This window comes from Castor canadensis, chromosome 15, assembly GCF_047511655.1.
Source record: "Castor canadensis chromosome 15, mCasCan1.hap1v2, whole genome shotgun sequence".
Taxonomy (NCBI): Eukaryota; Metazoa; Chordata; class Mammalia; order Rodentia; family Castoridae; genus Castor; species Castor canadensis.
Window position 1 is genome coordinate 86,593,203 of NC_133400.1, and position 21,114 is coordinate 86,614,316.

Genomic DNA, 21,114 nt, shown 5'->3' on the forward strand with positions numbered 1-21,114 from the left:
CGAACAAAATGAGAAAGATGGAAACAACTCCATTTACAATAGCCTCAAAAAATATCAAATACCTAGGAGTAAACTTAACAAAGGATGTGAATGACCTCTACAAGGAGAATTACAAACCCCTGAAGAAAAAGATTGAGGAAGACTACAGAAGGTGGAGAGATCTCCAGTGCTCAAGGATTGGTAGAATCAACATAGTAAAAATGTCTATACTCCAAAAGCAATCTACAAGTTTAATGCAATTCCCATCAAAATCCCAATGATATTCATCACAGAAATTGAAAAATCTACCCTAAAGTTCATTTAGAAACACAAGAGACCATGAATAGCCCAAGCATTACTGAGCAAAAAGAGCAATGCTGGAGATATCACAATACCTGACTTCAAACTATATTACAGAGACATAGTAATAAATATAGCATGTTACTGGCACAAAAACAGATATGATGACCAGCAAAACAGAATAGAAGACCCGGATATTAATCCACACAACTATGTCTACCTTATTTTTGACAAAGGTGCCAAGATGGAGTATAGACAGGCTCTATGACAAGTGCTGTTGGGAAAAGTGGTTATCTGCCTACAAAAAACTGAAACTGTATCCATGCCTGTCACCCTATACTAGTATCAACTCAAAGTGATATCAGATCTGAAACCTTACTATCAAATCCGTAACCTTGAAGTTAGTACAGGAAAGAGCAGGGAATACTCTGAAAGCAATAGGTATAGGCAAGGACTTCCTCAGTAAAACTCTAGCAACCCAGCAACTAAGAGAAATGATAGACAAATGGGACTACATGAAATTTAAAAACTTCAGCACAATAAAAGAAATGGTCTCTAAATTGAAGAGACCAGCCACAGAGTGGGAGAAAATATTTGCTAGCTATACATCAGACAAAGGACTGATAACCAGAATTTACAGGGATCTCAAAAGACTAAACTCCCCCAAAATCAATGAACCAATAAAGAAGTGGGCAACTGAACTAAACAGAACTTTTTCAAAGGAAGAAATCCAAATGGCCAAAAAACATGAAAAAAGGCTCACCATCCCTGACCAGAAAGGAAATGCAAATCAAAATCACACTAAGATTCCACCTCACCCCTGTTAGAATAGCTATCATCAAAAGTACCATGAACAACAGGTGTTGGTGAGGATGTGGGGAAAAAGGAACCCTTGTACACTGCTGGTGGGAATGTAAACTAGTACAACCACTCTGAAAAAAAATCTGGAGGCTTCGTAAAAAACTAAACATAGATCTACCATTTGATCCAGCAATACCTCTCCTAGGGATATAACCAAAGGAATGTGACTCAGGTTATATCAGAGGCACCTCCATACCCATGTTTATTGCAGCACTATTCACAATAACCAAGTTATGGAAACAGCCAAGATGCCCCACTACTGATGAATGGATTAAGAAAATGTGGTATTTATACACAATGCAATTTCACTGAGCCACAAAGAAGAATGAGATTTTGTCATTCACAAGTAAATGGATGAGCAAGTAAATGGAGAACATCATCTTAAGCGAAGTTATCCAGGCTCAGAAAGCCAAAAATTATATGTTCTCCCTCATAGTGGATTATAGACCTAAAACAAATGGAGAAATATTGGACATGGTTCACACAGTAAGGGGAGAATATGAGAGGAATAGGGAAAGGGAAGGAAACCTAAAACTTGAATGTGGCTGATGTGCCCACTGTAGACAAGCAAATATAGTAATCTTAAACTGGCAGAGGCCATTATGGGAAGGTGACCAGGAAGTAGTGAAGAGGTCTGGTAGAGATGAACCAATGTGGGTTGTAATATACATGTGCATGGAAGCAATGCTAAGAATCTCTCTGCATAGCAATCTTTATCTCAAATTAGCAAAAACGCTATGTCTTTCTTATTATCTCTTATGTTTTCTCTTCAATAAAATTGGAGAACATGAGGGCATAACAGGTTCTGCCTGGAAGCGAGAGGGGTGGAGGAGTGGAGGGGAGGAAGAGGGAGTGGAGGGCAGGTGGGAGAAGTGGTCCAAACAATGTATATACATATGAATAAATATAAAAAAAGTCAATTGCTTCTCTAACATTTTCTTTTCCTCACCCGCCTCTCATAATCCACTTGACAGACTCATAAATACAATTTTGTTCTCTTTCTCTCTCTCTCTCTCTCTCTATATATATATATAAATATATATATGTATGTGTGTGTGTATCTGTATATACATTTAACTATATATACATATGTATCTGTATATCTTATAGGTTTACCTTCCATATATGAAAGAAAACATGCTACCTTTGATTTTTTGAGTATGGATAACTTCAGTTAACATTATGCTCTCCGCTTCCATCCATTTACCTGCAAACAACATAATTTCATTATTTTTTATAACTGAATAAAATTCCACTGTGTATATATATACCACATTTTCCTAATCCATTCATCAGTCATGAGGCATCTGTGCTGTTTCCAAAGCTTCGCTAATGTGAATAGTGTAGCAATAAATATGGGTGTACAAGTGGCTCTTTCATATCTTAGAGCACATTCTTTGGGATATGCCTAGGAGTAGTATCCCTGGAATATGTGGTAGTTCTATTTTTAGTTTTTTGAAGGAACTCCATATTGTTTTTCATAGTGATAGCACTAATTTACATTCCCAATAACAGTGCAGAAGTGTTTTATTTTCCCTCACATCCTTAAAAGCATTTGTTTTTGCTGTATTATTAAAGATAGCCATTTTGTTTGGAGTGAGGTGGAATCTCAGTGTCATTTTGATTTGCATATTCTTTATGCCCAAAGATATTGATCATTTCTTCATATGTTTTTTGGACATTTGTATTTCTTTTTTTGGAAATTGTCTATTCATTTCATTTGCCTATTTATTCAGTGGGTTGTTAATTCTTTGAGAGGTTAGTTTTTTGAGATCCCTGTTTATTCTGGCTATTAATCCCTTGTCAGACGTATAGCTAGTGAAGACTTTAAATACTGAAACAACCTATCTAAATATGAATACAATATAACATATTGTACTGTAAGCTGTTGAATATTAGGAGAGGATAGTGATAGAGAAGAGTAAGTAAGGGGGGTAATTTGATTAAAGGGCATGATATGCAGGCCTAAAGTATCAATACAAAACCTCCCTTGGACTATCAATATACACTTGCAAAAATGAAGGGCAGGAGGGTAAAATAGGTCTCTTCCAGGAATCAGTACCAGTCGGAGGGGCGTGGGCATAAGGAAAGGGTGAATGAGGGTGAATATGGTGATCATCTTGTATGTATAGATGAAAATAGAAGAATGAAACCTGCTGAAATTGCGCTAAGAAGGGAGGAGGGAAGAAGAGGGAAAACAATGGAGGGAGGTAAATCTAAGTAAGATATATTGTAAACACATTTGTAAATATTACAATGTATCCCCCTGTACAACTACTATTTATTAATAAGTGTTTCTTTAAAAATTAGAAAAAAACAGGAAAAAAAAATCTCAATTTCTTCTAAAAATGGTTCAAATTTTCATCCCATTTGTATGTAGAAATTTATTTTGTTTATGATGAAACATTAGATGTTATAAACATTATTGTAAGTTCAGTTGAAAAATTCAACACTAAATATTAGGTTATTTGTTTTTAAAGTAATAATACAATTAGAAATTTTAGGTAAGCATGGTAGCATGGTAAAAACAATTTCCTTATAAATTAAGAAATCTATAATTAAGAAAATTATACCCTTCTAAATTAAAAATATCAGTGACATTCCACCAATAAAATGTAGCCTATACTTCTTAAAATTTGCAAAGATTTTTTTATCATATGACAAATATCTTTTTTCCTGGTAAAGCCGATGTTGAGCACACACACATAATTTCCACATCCCAAAACCTTTGATCTTTGCTGCTACCACTATTACAGGAGTCTCAAAACATGTGGTTCTTTTGAGAATCACTTTATAAATCAACTTAAGTGTTCCACAATTATATTGAACTTTTTCTGAGTCATCTACATGTTAGTTACATTTTATTCAACATGAGTTGGAAATCCTTAAGCAAAATAATAAAACAATTCACCCGTTTGAGATTTTAGCAAACTGAAATTATTGATGACAATACTATGTATACAGGAAGGCATACGTGTTGAGAGAAAAAGTGTGTATATGACATACTTGTGAGGTTTTCCAACTGTGCTTTGGAATATCTCAACTGAAAGGATATGTTCCCAGACGATTCTACCTCAATATGTTTAATGAATATAGATTCTACTCCAAGAGGAAATTGAAAAGTCCTAGGATTTTGTAGTATATAATTTTGTTGGAGGTAACCTTAATTTTTCCAAAGAAACACAAAACGTATTAAACTTGCTGTCTCCGAGTAGTGGAACAAAAGAATCCGAGAAATAAGTATCATTTTTCTTCTATGTCTTACCATTTGAAAATTTTAGCTTGTACACACATTGCTTTTATAATAATAAAAGTTTTCATTAATTCAGAGGCAATGTAGTATCTTGAAAAGTTCTGTCCTACTACCCTTCACAGGACATAGAGGGAAGTTTACAGATCTTTTGAAATCTAAAGGAACAATTTAATGGTGAAAAGTATACTAGCTGTGTTTGACCAGGGGAAGGGATGTGTAGACAGTGGTTTGGGTTGTAGATATTGCCACAAGTACCACTGTAGTTAACACAGACAAACGCATCACCCTTGTTGGGCTGGGATTTTGGATGATCATTTATTTTGTTGCCAAGTCAGCACACATGGTCACAAAATCCAAGTTCTTTCTCACTGAGAAAAGGGAACATTTTAATCTTAGAAGTAGGCTGGAGAATTCATAGATGCTCCCTCCATATAGTTCACAGCCAGTGTAATCTCCAAGGGAAGAATGAGCAGGGCAGCTACATTAGTTGGACTTATATTGGCAGGGAAGGGCACTTTTGTGGGCAGTGATCACGTGCTGGTCTGATAAGGAAAAAAATAGGTGTGGGAGATCACATGTGAATACCAGAAGCCATTATTTTCTGGAAACCTTCTTACCCCAAAGAATCTGCTAGTTTTCCTCCAAGTTGTAACCCAAAGAACTCAAGTGATACTCTGTCTAAGACATCTGTTGATGGCAGATGCAGATACAGATGTGGACCTAGACAAAAATATTTCACAACTTAGGTATTTAATAGTAAATAAACAAAATATTCAGATTTTTTACATCTGATAATTTAGCATCATGATACAGACATAATTTCTATTGGGACATGAACAATCTTCTATCCACAAGGACAGAATTCAAGATAAAGTATTCAGTCCTAGAAGAAATTTAAAATTCAACTCGTCTATTCATACACTCAATTCTAAGAGAATGTATTGTTTTCCTGGCTTTAAGAGGTATCAGGTCTCTCTGTGACACCATCCCAAATCATTTTAGTCAGAAACAGGTGAAGCAGAGAATATTACAAAAGAGCCATACTGAATGAATTTTGTGAACCACTGACAACCATGACACAATCCAAAACTATTTGACAAAACATTTACATTTCTCAAGAATGAGTTTCATGAGTTCAGAAAGTTTCTACTGGGAAATTTGCTGAGAATCGGTCATGAACTTTGCATAATGTCAAGAGTTTGACCTCCAAAGATGGGACCTGGCTGACATTCTCACAGTGTACTCATTTGCTTAGTCACTGTGCAACCGAAAATAAACAAATAAAGGTAAATTTTAATGACAACTCAGCCAGTATAATCACCCACTCAAAATAAGGCAAGATCATATGCCAAATCACTTTATGCTTTGGTGTGTCCAGATCTAGACTCAAGTAAGATATGCCCCTTCAAGAGTTTTGAAATATAGATTATATATTTGGCTAAATATAATCTGTGTCTCTTCTCAAGAACAGGTGTCCCAAGTGCAGCAAAATGTGCTCTCTCTCTCTCTCTCTTCCCCTCTCTCTCCCCTCTCAACTTGTTCTTCCTCCCTTAAATATAGATATATATCTTTTAATTGCAATTCTTCTCTAACACATGACCAAGAAAAGAATCAGCTTATTATGTAGGTGCTCGTCAAGGAAGTTTTCTCCTGCAGCTACGTCTGTTGATATGTGGGTGGGGTGATATACGCAAGAGGTTGAACTACAAAGTGAAAATGTCATTAGTAAGGAAAGAGTCAGGAGGGTCCTAAGCAGAATTCTAAGATGACCTTCAAGATTTCTACCACTGATGTACAGACTCTGGTACAATGTCTTCACCTTGAGTGTAGGCAGGACCTGTGGATATAATATGTATCACTCCCACAATTAGGTTGTTAATTGCAAAAATGAAGGGATTTGAGGATGTATCACTTAAGTTCCTGATCAGCTGACTTTAAGTTCATCAAAAGGGAGATAATCCTGGGTGGGCCCGACCTAACCAAGTGGTCCTTTGAAAAGAGGATTTTGAGGCCAGAGATAGAAGTAAGAGAGAGCTGAAGTGGCAGAGACACTCATCTTGAAAAGACAAGCTGCCATATTGTGCAGAGGGCAAAGTGGCAGGTATGACCTACTTACTGCAGCCCTCAGTCTTACAGAATTGAATTCTCCAGCTGCTGGTTGGCATGGAGGAGGACTCCAAGGTCCCTGTGAGATCACAGTCAATATGATTCTCTAAATTCACATATGGGATGCTGGGAAGAAGACCCAATAATGCTATACTCAGAAGCCTGACCAATAAAGTTGCAAGAAATTTGTGTTGCAGAAGAATTCAAATCTGTGATGTTGTATTACACAACCAGGCAAAGTGAACCCAGAATGAATAAGAAACAAGTAGAATGAAGAATATTTCTGTGGCAGGCAAAATTTTGACCAACTTAGAGCCTAAATCGTTCGTCTACTTCTTTTCCCTGCCTTTTCTGTCCAGAACCATTCTATTCTTCTTTATGGAGAAAAAGTGAGCATATATTCTAAACATTTTATAACACAATGAATTCTGGTAACTAAGATTTCAAAATGTGAACCAATGTGTTTGTGGTCTATCCACCCCTGATTTTTCTGCCTCATGGAAGGGCAGAACAAGAGTCAGCTTTCAGTTTTCAACTATCACACTGGGCTTTTCCAAAACTTACAGCAAGAATAATAAATAATTTGAGAATAAATATTTTAAATCACAAAATCCTATTTTAGTGTAAAAACTGAAGTTTATGCCATAACTATTAGATATGTGGAATATATATGATATTAGAGCCAGTGTTTGCACCCTAGATGACTATTCTGTGGTCTGAGATCATGAAGAGTTGTGTGGAAACAAGGAACATTCTGGTTAAAAGAAAGTTCTTTGACATACTCCCCTACCCCTTACAAATGCAATGGGGCAGATATGAGGGCTCCCATGAGTTTTAGGAACATTATGAAGCCATGGTACCTCTATTCCTGGGAGAATGAGAATGTTTGAAGGGAAGAGGTGATAAAGAAGGAAAATGTCTTACCGAGTCTCTCCTCAACTCTGTAGTAAGCAACACTACGAAGGAGGGCTTGCCCTCTGCAAGGGCACCTAAGAGAATTCCTCCACTTTCCTGGCCCTCCAGCTGGCTCTGGAGAGCTTCCAAAATGACTCCTGCATAGAGAGAGCTCCATTCACATCAGGCCTTTCTGACTTCTGGCAGAGGATCTCCAATACCTCTCCCATGTCTAATATTCCCTAACTCTTCAAAAGACACTCTACAGAATACAGAAACTCCATACTAGACACCAAAGCTGTTTGGAACTGAAACCAAAGTTTAAAATGAGGTGAGTTGCCTAAGCCAATGGCACATATCTATAATCCTAGCTACTTGGGAAGTTAAGATCCAGAGGATCGCAATTCCTGGTCAGTCCATGCAAATAGTTCTAAAGACCCTATCTCCAAAATAACCAGAGCAAAACGGAGTGGAAGTATGGTTCAAGCAGTAGAGCAAAAATCCCAGTCCCATAAAAAAAAAAAAATGAGTCATACAATGAATAATTTAATCTCTTCAATTATATGGTAGGTGTCACCCATCTGTGATGCTAAACTGTTCATTCCCTGCCCTAAACACTGAATAGAAACTAGAGACACTTTAGTTTTCTTTCCCTGCCTTCCTTGTGTTTTATTTTCCTCTGCCCTGTCATCAAATGTATTATGACACTTCTTGGCAGTTTGTGGTCTTTTCTCTCTCTCTCTCTTTTTTTTTTTTTTTCTTAATCTTTCCACACCTACCTTCTTCTAGGAAATCCACAAACTCCCCCATCCACTTGGCAGTACACTGAGGGATACAAAGAAGACCTACAGGCACATGGTGCTTTCCCATTTTGATCCAAATTACTAAACTGCATCTTCTTTCAGTGGTGGAGTGGGATTAGCTCTCTGTGGCAGGAATGCAGATCAACTCAAACTTGTTAAAACAGTGGCCTAAATCCCAAAGGAGACAATTGGCCTTTTGTGAAGCAATTTGCAAGTGTCTTGTTCCACCCTTAAAACCTCCTGTGCCTGTTATTATGTGATTAGTGGAGTCAAAGGCAGCGTATTTTTTACCTACTTCTCATTCTTTTTGGACCTTACAAAGAGCAGGCTTTCCCCGTGGCTGTCATGGCAATAGTTCCTCAGATCTATTGGTTAGCAGTCGACCCAATGTGGTCCTGCCACTGAGCTCTGATGAATAAACTCAGAATACCTGCAGCATTCCTCAGCATCCTAGAACAAGATTGATTAAAAAGATGCTGGTATTATGAATGACAGGTATAAAAACTGTGCAAAACGTGATGCTTCCCTAGCTATATTTTTCTTTAAAAGTCTAAAGTGAAGTGGTCCTCTGTTTCTGACTACACTCAGGATGTTAGTATTTAACAAGATAGAGAGAAGCTTTAGAAGAGATTTTCCCAGGTATGTCAAATGCATTGGTGATAGAAGGAAGGAGGTACTATTTATAGTCCCCTGTTACCTTTGTGTATACTATTGAGAACATTCTCTAGAAAGCATCATTAAACATTTATTTCCACATGTATCAACCACCTCTGTCAACTGGATGCCAACTTGATTTTCCAATTCTCTTTAGTTCTTTTTTTATACAGTTCTTAAGGCCCTTGGGATTAGATGAATTAATATTGTTAAAATGTCCATACTTAGCTGGGTGCAGTGACTTACACCTGTAATTTCAACTAGTAGGAGGTGGAGATTGGGAGGATCTTGCTTCAAGACTAGCCCAGGAGAAAAGTTAGCAAGACATCATCTCAATTAATAAACCAGGCATGGTGGTGTACCCTGTCATCCCAGCTACACAGGAGGACATAGGCAGAAGGATCATGGTGTGAGCCCAAAGGGGTGGGGACAGGATTGAGAGGCCCTACCTGAAAAATAACTAAAGCACAAAGGACTAGGGAGCAGTATCTCAAGTGGTAGAGCACTTACCTAACAATGGAGAGACCCTGAGTTCAATCCCCAATACTGCCAAATAATAATAATAGAGTTCATACTCTGTCCAAAGCAATGTGCAGGTTAAATGCTACACCTATTTAAATTCCAAGAGCACTAACTAAAGTAATCTTGAGAATGAAGAACAAAGCTGGAGACACATCATCCTTTCTGATTTCAAACTATATTATAAAGTTATCATAATCAGTACACTGAAACAGGCATGAAAACAAACATAGAAACAAGTGGAACAGAATAGAGACACTAGAAATAAACTCAAACATACACAGCAAATGAATCTTTGACAATGCTGCAAGCACAAGCAATGGAGAAACGAAAATCTCTTCAATAAATGGTGCTTGGTAAACAGGATATCCATATACAAAACAAGAAAGAAAACTGGACTTCTATTTGATACTTCTTATAAAAATTAATTTGAAATAGATAAAAGACTTAAATGTAAGAACTGAATCTATAAAACTTCTGGAAGAAAATGTACAGGGAAGGCTCTTTGACATTGATCTTAGCAATGAATTTTTAGATATGATACTAACAGCATATACCACAAAAGCAAATTTAATACCCATAAATATGTACAAGTATTGTATATCCATTAAAATATATTAGTATAAACATTTAAAAAGAAATAGTCATGATCCTTAAATCTATTTGCTTATGTTAAACTAATTTAAATGCATACTCTTTGGATATTTTTGTGTTTAAAATATACAAGATGCATCTGGGGAAATAAGAGTGTTCATCCTCCAGTGCCTTCACAGTTTCTATCTCCTTTGATAAAGGGGACAAAAAAAGCAACAGGTCCAAAACTAGAAAATAAAAAAAAAGAAGCAAACATAAAACAATGGATCTTTATCAGACTATGAAACTTATGCATAGCAAAAGAAACAATAAAACAAAAAGATAACCTGTGAAATGGAAGAAAATATTTGCAAGCCAAATAGCTGATAAAGAGTTAATATTTAATATATAATGAACTCATATAAATCAATAGCAAATTATTATTATTGTTGTTGTTATCTTATTAAAATTCACAAAGAACCTGAATAAATATTTTCCATAAAAGACAAACAAAAGACCAACAGGGACATGAAACAGTATGCAATATTACTAATTACCAAGAAGAATGCAAATCAAAACCACAATGTGACATCACCTCACACCTGTCAGGATCAAAAAAGCAAGAGATAACAAGTGTTGGCAAGGATGTAGAGAAAAGAGAACCCTTGTACATTGTTGGTGGGAATGTAAATTACTACAGCCATTATGGAAAACAGCATAGGGTTTTTTCAAGAAATAAAAAACAAAATTCCCATATGATCTCACTTCCAAAACTCCCAGCTATCCCACTTCTAAGTATGTATCCAAAAGAAACGAAATCTATCTCAAAGAGCACCTGCGCTCCCATGTTCGTTGCATCATTACTCATAATAGCCAAGATATGAAAACAATTTAAAGGCCTATTGATAGATGAATGGATATGGAAAATGTGATAACACATTTTTACATACATTCACATCTTTGTCTCATAGAAACAGAGTGAAATGATGGTTGCTGGGACTGAAGAGTGGCAAGAATGGGGAGAGACTGGTCAAAGTATACAAACTTCCAATTACAAGAAGATAAGTTCTGAGGATCCAATGAGCAGCACAGCTACTATTGTTAATAATACAAAGGGAAAGAGAGAAAGATCTTGAAATTTGAAAAAGAGGTTAGACCTTGAATGTTCTCTCTGGGCAGGTGAGGTGGTGGCTATGGGAAGGCATAGAAATGCTAATTAATTTGACTGTGATCACTTCACAATTTTGTATATCTGTCAAATCTTCACATTGTACACTTTGATTTGTATACTTTGAACATATATAATTTTACTTATCAACTAGACCTCAATAAAGCTGGAAAAAATAAATTCAGAAGCAGTGAGATTTTCAAATAATATATAAGATGAACACGTATTAATTTTCTTTCTTTTGGATGTACTATATGAAACTTGGGTGCATAATGAATTGTGTCTTCAATGATGACTACTAAAATCTTTTTAATCCATGTTTCATCTATCCATTAATAAGAAGTATTTCTCAAACTCTCTTAGTCTGTGATTCAGGAACTCTATATAGGATATTTTTGAATGATTTATATGTATATAAGAGAAGTTTTAGGAGATTTTCACTATGTTTCTTTCTGTTTATTGCTGTTACTACTGCTGTTTTAATCTTGCCTCTTCATCATGTCCCCTGTTTTCCTTTAGATTCTGGTTAGAAATCATAGTTGATCTTTTCAACAGTTCTTCTACAGAATCACCAGATGTAATCATGGAAGATTTGGGTAAGTCTGAACTAGAAGAGGCACATCTTATTCCTTGTCACATTTGACTGTCGGAAACTTCGTCCTGTGGCCTCAACAGATGCAAGGGTGACTCAGAAACCTTTAAGAACCTTCCAGCCATTCTCAATGTTCACTTTTCCTTCTGCTCTCCTACATATCAATTCACGCCCCAAATTATTTTTATTCCTAAGAAAGGCACATTCCCAAAGCTTTGTCTCCTTTGAGGATGAGATATCAGGAATACAATGATAATGATCCACCAAAGATCCAAAATATCCTCCCCTAAATACTATTCTAGTTATAAGTCCTCCTAATTAGGCTAACCAATTATAATCAGGAGACATTACAGTGTTTAAGATCAGAGTGATTTGAAGCTAGATATATGAGCTTGAATCCAGTTCCAGCCACTTATTAACTATTTAACTAAGTTCTCGGAACCCCTATTTTCTCTCTTTGATATGGAGATAATCATACTTATTTCCAGTATTACTATAAATATTCCATTAAATAATGCATATAAACCATTTAGCACAATGCTCGGTGTTCAGAGTAAACATTCAATAGCTATTTGATTGCTTAAATGTAGTAATTTTCTCATTTGTGTTTGTCCTCCTTATTCCAGTATGTTGTCACTTTTTAAGATGATTTTTTTACCCTTTCTTTTTTGAAAAAAAAATGAAAGCTGACTTTTTTCCTCATCCTTTCTTTCTCCTTCACAACATTCTTCTCATATTCTCCTAGTCTGATCAATTAAAAAATTAAAAGTTAATGCTAAATCCAGTTTTTGTATAAATCTATACTTCATCTCAAAATTTTGGTTTATAATTTCATGTTCACAGAATTTGCAGTTTCAGTCAGCATTAACTGAATATTTGCTATCAGTCAGTCATCATGCTAAATACTATGTATATAATAGCTTATTTCACTCTTCCAATAATTGAGCTACGAAATTACTATATTACTGTTTTATAGATATAAAACTGAGATTTTGAAACACAAATTGCCTGACCCAAATCACACAAGTAAGTTTGTATTCAATCCCAAATGTGACAGGTTCTAAGGCCTTCAATCATAACCACTCAGCATGCCTTCTTCCTCTCAAATATTCTCCCCACTGCTAAGCTGTATGATCTTTTCAAAGCTTATTACTCTACTAATGCAAAACTTTTTTAAAAATGGGACTGAGGGTTGAATTCAAGGCCTTGAGTTTCTTAGACAAGCAGTCTACCACTTGAGCTATACCCTCAGTCCTTTTGCTCTTAGTATGTTTTTCAGCTAGGGTTTGGTTAACTGCCTGGAGTGGCTTTGGACCACAATCTTATCGCTACATCCCAAGTAGCTAGGACTATAGACACTCTCTTAAACAGATAAATGTCAATTATCAAAGGACTTGAGGCTGTGGGTCTGCTCTGTTACTTTCTCTTTATACATGTGTGCCTCCCATCAGGCTATAATGTAACAAGATGGCCATGGCGATTGCCCAGATGTGATCCCTGGATCTTCTACTGCCCTGCCTCCAGAATCATGAACCAAATAACTTCCTTTGTTTATAAATTACCCAGTCTGTGATATCTGATAAAGCAGCAGGAAGCAGTCTAAGACATACTTCCCATTTTTTTGCTATTCTTTCCCTCTCTTGTGGGGCTTTCTCACTGTTGAGTAAGTGAGCTGATCCCTGTCTTCAGATCATGGTCAAAGCTCTTCCCTCTCCCTAAAAGACCTACCTGCAAATCTTCATCAGCCTGCCTTCTTTTTTCCACTTAAGTCAAAATTTATATATGTACTTCTCAAAGAGTTCTTCCCTGATCTCCCAAACTACACAAAAGTCAATTAGTTGCCACTGAAATTCTTACATGTGTTTATTGCTATCTGATTTTTTTCTGTTTTCTTTTATAATTGTCTTTCTCACCCAATCAGATGAAAGTTTCAAAATTTGAGGGAACGTATGTGCTCTGGTCAATATTGCAGCTATGCTGTCTGGAATAGTCCCTAGTATATGATAAGTACTCAATAAATGTTTTTTTTTTTAATAAAGGAATAAATTTAGCATCTGTGACTATTATGATACTTTCTATAAATAATGTTGAGGATATTTATTTTTTCTAAGGGTTGCTATGCCATAAAAGTGGATGGAAGATTCATGACTTAATATTTATTTATAAAATTTGAAAAAATAATGACATTAGAGTTTTAAGTATGATTTTTAGCATAAATAGTCCTTAAATAAAGATAATGAGACCCTTTGTTACCGAGCCATGATATAAAACATAGAGCTTCACAGATTAAAAAAAGAAGAACAAACAAAATATAAGAAACATAAAAGGCAAAAGCTATGAGCATTTTGCTATTTAGCTCTCAGGAGTAATATAAATGACATGATTTTGTGAAATTCCAAAAAATATGTTTCCATATACATAAATGATTTGTCACCTGGATGGTGCACTACATTCTGTTCTAAATAAATTTAACAATTTTTAAACAAAATGTTAACTTTAGAAATAAAATGAGACATTGCTCAATCAAGAATAGCAGAAGGGTGAGTCATATAAAGAAGAGTGGGTCAAAGTTAAAAACTATTTAGAAATAGTGTCCTCATAGATAGACAGGAAGGGGCACTGTGAAATGTGAGACAAGTCAAAAGATCATATTACTTTTGTCAATTCATTTATAAATTGGCATTAATGTCATATTAGTTGGAGTTATGACAAATAGACCCAAGAATGAAATGTTCAAAAACAACAGAAGGTCATTTTTTGTTCATGGAACAGGATGTGATCAGTTCATCAATGTGCTCTTCTCCAAATGACCATGCCAGGTCCTAGGCTGACTGTGGCTTCCAAAATCATTCTGCAGTTCAGCATCTCAGCCAGACAGAAAGGGGCAGAGGATGGAGGTTGACACATGAGAAGGGTTTCTGGGTCTGCACAAGAAGAAGCACATATCATCCCTCTAACTTCTGAACTGCCTAGAATTTAGTCACATGGATTCACCTGACACAAAGGAGCTTAAGAAATATTTCTAGCCTCCAGCCAAGTGCCTGGCACTTCTCATAATGATAGAATAAAGGTAAAAATGGACTGTGGTAGACAACAGTAGCCCCCACCAAAATGCTAGCTACTGTATTTAAGGAAACTTCTCCTAAGAAGCAGATAAGATGAAAATAAATATAAGTACTTTTAATGTTGCCTTATAAGATAGATTTCACATGATAAATCTATTTCATTAACCTACTGGAAATTGTAATCTTAGATGGAATTAGGTAAGATATAGACCCCATAATAAATTATTTAAGAAGTAACATAATTGAATTTAATGTATTCCTTTAGGCATTGGTTATGAAACATTCTGACTGTTTCTTTGAAACCAATAGCTATGTGATACAAAATTTAAAGGAAAAGAAAAATTTAAAAATCTAGAGTCAATTTTTCCATTCTTTCATGCCCACTAAAAATCTGCATGAGTAATACTATACCATTCAGTTTAATAATCCTGAGAAAGGAATCAACCTTCTTAATGGCTCTAACTTCCTCCTTTCAGCATCCTCTATCAAATATATATAAAATGTTATGTGCACAGAGAAATGATGCTGCCATTTTCATGACACTGTACATCAATTTTGTTTTCCAGATAAACACTATTAGAACTTAGTGAAAAGGAGCACTTTTTTCAGTGACAATGCATGACAGAAGCCAAAAGGTTTTAAAGCAAACATACAAATGTGTCATCTAATAGTCCATCAACCAGCCCTTGTCACGCTGATAAACCTTTATCTCTCTTTCCCAGATTTTAATCAGCAGCTTGGTTTGCATGTTTCTTGTGTCACCGCAGCAACCAATCTAATGAGGATTCTTTATGCCCCGTGAAATCAACTCATTTGGGCCTAAATGAAACATTTCACTGTCTTGTTTTATCTCTTTCTCTATTCACGATAACATAATAGTTTTTAATTGGATTGTATTTGTGATTAGAGTCAGCAAAGGTAGCATTTTCTCAGAGGAAACTGACTACCAGGCAAGCTGCCGAATTGCCAGCTGGGAAAATTTTTAAGCTATTGCTACAGGGACATAAGGCCTCAAGAGTCACCCCATAACTCATTTTTCTTAAATAGTGGGAGTCCATAGACTTATCATCAAAGTTCACATACTCAACATCTGGGATATTTTACTAGAGTTCACTGAATATTCTCAAAAACAGATTGTTCATAAAAGGACATGGAAAAAATAATCATAATATAATTCTAGAGATGATAGAAAAAAGCATTCTGGGGCCTGACAACCATGACAAATCCTGAATAAAATGACTGCTATGTATGATTACACATAAATATGATAACAATGCAATGTGGTTACATGTAACAAAACCCAGTATGAATAAAATTACAATGAATTTAGGAAATATTACGTATTTCACAGCCAATTCATATATAAATACAATATATAAATATACATATAATAATATAAAGAAGTCTAATTAATACAAGACACACAAATAGCACATGAAGATAACTGATATAAAAAGAAATTCACTAACATGGAAATGTCCAATAAATGCATTAAAATATTCTTCTTAAAGACTGGAAGACATTTGAATTAAGATAATATTTCTTACCTTTTAAAAAATAAGTTGCTGAATTTTTTTCACAGAGAACAATGTATCTTATTCAACATTCAACCTACTTTTCAAAATTATCTCTAGTAATTAGTCAAGAACAAGAAATTAAAAGCAAGCATTTTGAAAAAGAAGAAGTAAGGCTGTCTTTATTCACAAATGACATTACTTCATATAATGAAAATTCTATGAAATCTGCCATCAAACACTGCTAAAGCTAAAAAACAACTTCAGCAAGGTTACAGAACAAAAATCAATGCTCACAACTCAAGTATATTTCTGAACACTAGCAATGGTCAACCTGAAAAATGAAAATTTTAAAGAGTTTAATTTATGAGCATCCAAAAGAATGAAATACTTAGGAATAAATTTAACAACATAAACACAAGTTTTATACACTGAAAATTGCAAAAGAAGTCAAAGGAGAACTAAGGGAATGGAAAGACTTCCTTTCTTTGTGGATTGGAAGATGTAACATTGCTAAGGTGATAGCCCTCTCCAAACTGACCTATGGAGTCCATAGAATCCTGCTCAGAATCCACACTGCCTTTTGGACAGAAATTGATGGGCTGATTCTAAGATTCATGTGAAAATTCTAGGGCCCCAGAATAGCAAAACAGACAAACAAAAGCCTTTAAAATGAACAAACAGAGAATTCATATTTCCCTCTTTCAAAACCTGCTTCAAAACTACAGTAACCAAGACAGTGTGGTACTGGCATAAGAATGCACATATAGATCAGCAGGTTACAAATGAATCCAGAAATAAATCCTGACTTTTATATGCAATTAATTTTTGACAAGGGGCAAGATAGCATTCCATTTCATTTTGTAATTTCTATTTCCGCCTTCTTTCCAGATGCCAATGAAAAGTTCCCTTCCCCTTTACTCAAATAACAATAATAAAACGCATTATAAAAATCATCCCACATATAGATAGATGCCCATTGGCTTTTTGCATCAAACATACTCAGAATAACCTCTGTACATAAAATCAGAAAACAAAACCTAGGAATATTGTTAACAAGCTGTTCCATTGAAGATAAGAAGCCAATAATGAAACAAAATTTAAAAGATAAATGATTTCCAAAAGTAATTATGACCATTAGGCTCAACACTTTATACATACATACTTGCTTATTTATTTAAGCAAAATATACTTTCTAGATCTACTATATATCAGACACAAAGCTAGACACTGGAAACATAAAAAGAAATACTACTGAGTCTCCATCCCCAGTAGAATCACACTTTATTCAGGACCCCAAGATTCATTCTCAAATCAAGTACAATTGAACCTATGCCAATAATCAAACACTGAGATTTGGTTCTAAGTCTATGAAAACATTTAGAACATAGTCTGACTTTAAAGAATATACAGTCTTATATAAGAGTGGATGAATAGATAATTCAGAAAAGGAAGGAAGGAGAATGGAAGAAAGATACAAATAGGTATGTGCAAATAAATATAATAAAACTATGAAGGCACAATATAAAAATCTTTACCTGATTGACAAGGTTACAAAGAACAGTTACAGCCAATTCCATAGAGCAAAGAGAAGGTTTAATGAGTTTGAACTTAGTTCATAAGCAATGGTAAGTCTCCAACCCAGAAAGCTTGAGTCCAGAGAAAATAAATACCATGGATTTGATGTCAGTGCAAATACAAGCCACATTATTCTAGCCTGTAAAAAATTATAGCAGCTATTAGAAAGACTTTTTCCTAAGCTTTATTTGTGGTTGTAAACTAAACATATGCTTATAAAAAATGGCCACTTAAAATGTGAATTTTATGAATGTTTACAGTGACAAAAGCCAAAAGGATTAACAAGCCTAAGAAGAAAGTGATTATAGACAGAATGGCAAATTAATTCAGTGTCTTAAAAAGTTCCTTAAAATCCTCTGTCTTTACAAAATATTAATAATAACAAAGCCCATATACAAGAGTTGTGTTTTTATTACGTTTTATAAATAAATGAAAAGTTAGGAAGCATATCACAAAAAAGTAAGAGGCTGGCTATTACTCAGTCTCTCTTATTGAGACAAAGCTGAATCAAAGTTATCTTTGGGTCTCCTGAACCAGGTTTCCCTCTTTCTTCCCGTGTTATCCTTTTAAGATAATGCCTTCAATATTTCAAAAGAAGTCTTTTCAAGTTTATTTTTAGCATGGTGATACCTCTCTATATATTATTTTTGAATTGACATTCTACCCAATAGTACTTTGTGTGATTTGAAAGTCCTCTGATCATGCACTAGTGCTGAGTCCTTTTAATAAATGCTATGCGGGTGGGTTCACCAGGCAGCATAGCAGTTACTGTGCTGTTATCATACAATATCCATCCATTCTCCAATTTATCATCCATGACAACGAATGGGAAAAAAATAGATTGAGCTCATAGCTGAGTAAATTCCTTACATTAAAAATGTCAAAAAAAATAGTGGCAGATCCTGATGGTCACAGTGGGATTTTCTTAATATTCTGAGTAAGAGGTCCCATTTTCTATAAACTTAGTGATGTTACTAAAGGAACAAGAATGTGTCTTTTGTATTTTCTGCCACCTGCAGCCCAAGGGCTTATTTATATTCAGGAAAGAAAATTAGGGACATCATAATATTTGTCACTATTTTTACAATGACCTTACATAATGATCATCGATACAAGTACTTCACATATGTCTTGAGTACATTTTATTTGTTCCTTAGGACAACTGTTCAAGGAGGCATTCTTTCCTTTTTTTTTTTAAACAAAAATGGTAACAGATTTGGAACCTAAGTTTGCACAAATGAATAGTAGAAAGGTACACAAGTTTAGACCCATTTACCTTCAAAACAGGTTTTTAGAGAATTCAGAATAAATTCCATCTCAATAAAAAGAGTTGGGTATTTGTGTTTATCTTTTTTTGCCTCGTTGGCCTGAGTTTTATCATCTAGGAAATAGATGGAGAAGAATGGCAACCCTGAAGCTCCTCCAGGTAGAATTCGAATCATCATATAATTATGAAGTAGAGATAAATACCATATTGCAACAAATGTCACTGCTTCTCTTATCATTCAAATGTCTACAATTTTAAAATTGGTTATAAACTGAAAGATTATAGGCTGTCTATACACACTAGGCTCAATAATATCATCCAATATGTTCTATGTACTTTTATTTGTGAATATATGGAGTAATCCTACAATGTGAAGGAAGGTGAAGTGTCTATTGTCACTGCTAATTTAGAAGGCTCTTAAATTTTTAATTTTTTTCACCCTCCTTTAACCCTCACTCCTCCCACAAGTACCATACTCCCCCTTCACATTAGAAGGCCTTTTATAACCAAGTCTACAAATATAAAAATTCCTCCAATAAAAAAATTCTTTCCATGTCTTCTCCCACCTGGTCTGAGATTCACCTCTTAAAGCAGCTGCCCTTTGTAGCTAAAGTCTCAAGACTCATTTACCTGTCACATCACTTTGATATTTTATTTTCTATAAAGATTTTTCCTTCAGGAGAACAGTCTTTTGTCAATAATATCATGCTTACATATTAAAAAAAAACAAACCCAAGCTGAAAGTTTTCCCTAACCTTTCTACACTCCTTGCCCTTAGGCAAAATTTGTTCTCAACTCAATGTACCCTCTATTTCTAATAAATATGGTTTCACTTCTGTGGTTTTACTTTTCATAGAAGAAAGGGAAAAAAAAGCAGTAGACTGGAGAAAGTACAGGTACTGCTAGGGAGTTGATACCTTCCCAATGCTGAACACCAAAGGTTCACTTAGGGTTTTCTCTCATAGATACTCAGCTACCCCTCCGTTCTCAAAATCCACAGTTCTTAAGAGATTTTTGCAGGGACTCTATCACATGAGAATTGGGCACACATGTATCACAACATTTCATTTGTTTATTGGTTTATATTAAATTGTGCTTAGTAGGGATTTCATCAAGACATAGCCATACACGCCTATAATGCATTATGACCATTTTTACCCTCCTTATTACTCTTTCTTATCCTCTTTTCCTACCTCCCTCTTTTCTTTTCCCCTTACACTTTCTTAGTTTTCCCCCTTTTGGTTTCATAATCTTGTTCTTTTTGTTGTTGAGTGTTTTGTTTTGTTTTTTCCCTTGGTTTCCATGAATGAGAGAAAATACGTGATATTTGTCTTTGTGAGACTGGCTTATTTAACTTGGTAATCTCTAGCAAATGGCATAATTTCATTCTTAATGGCCAAGTAAAACTCTGTTGTGTATATATCTCACATTTTCTTTGTCCATTTATCCATTGATGGGCACCTAGGTTAATACAGAGTAACTTGGCTATTGTGGATAGTGTCATAATAAACATGGGTATACAGGTATCTCTGTAGTAAGCTGACTTTCATTTCTTTGAGTATAAATCCAGAAGTAGTATGGCTGGATCATATGGCAGTTCTACTTTTAATTTTTTGAGGAACCTCTATACTGATTCCCTAGTGGATGGACTAATTTGCATTCCCACTAGTAATGAATAAGTGCCCCCCCATCAATCCTTGCCAACATTTGTTGTTGTCTGTAGTCTTGATGACAACCATTCTGACTGGAGTGAGGCAGAATCTTAACGTAGTTTCAATTTTCATTTTCCTGATGCCTAAGGATGTCGAACACTTTTTCTTGTATTTATTGGCCATTTGTACCTTTTCATGTGAAAACTGTTGTCCATTTATTGATTGGATTATTTGTTCTGTTGGTGTTCAATCTTTTGAGTTCTTTACATACTCAGAATATTAATGCCTTTGCAGAGTAATATCTGCCAAAGATTGTCTCTTTACTCTGTTGATTGT

The 21,114-nt window shown here is 35.1% G+C and overlaps 2 long non-coding RNA genes across 2 annotated transcripts in view; one reads left to right on the top strand and one right to left on the bottom strand.

Moving 5' to 3' along the window:
• LOC141417304 (uncharacterized) overlaps positions 1–21,114 on the bottom strand; it is a 115,826-nt gene that overhangs the window by 44,214 nt on the left and 50,498 nt on the right. The gene's annotated exons all lie outside the window — the stretch shown is intronic.
• Positions 1–21,114, top strand: part of LOC141417535 (uncharacterized) — a 54,464-nt gene that overhangs the window by 31,182 nt on the left and 2,168 nt on the right. Inside the window, exons 2-3 of the long non-coding RNA XR_012442172.1 lie at positions 10,914–11,092; positions 11,630–11,706. This is a non-coding gene — a long non-coding RNA (uncharacterized lncRNA). The remainder of the gene's footprint in view (positions 1–10,913; positions 11,093–11,629; positions 11,707–21,114) is intronic.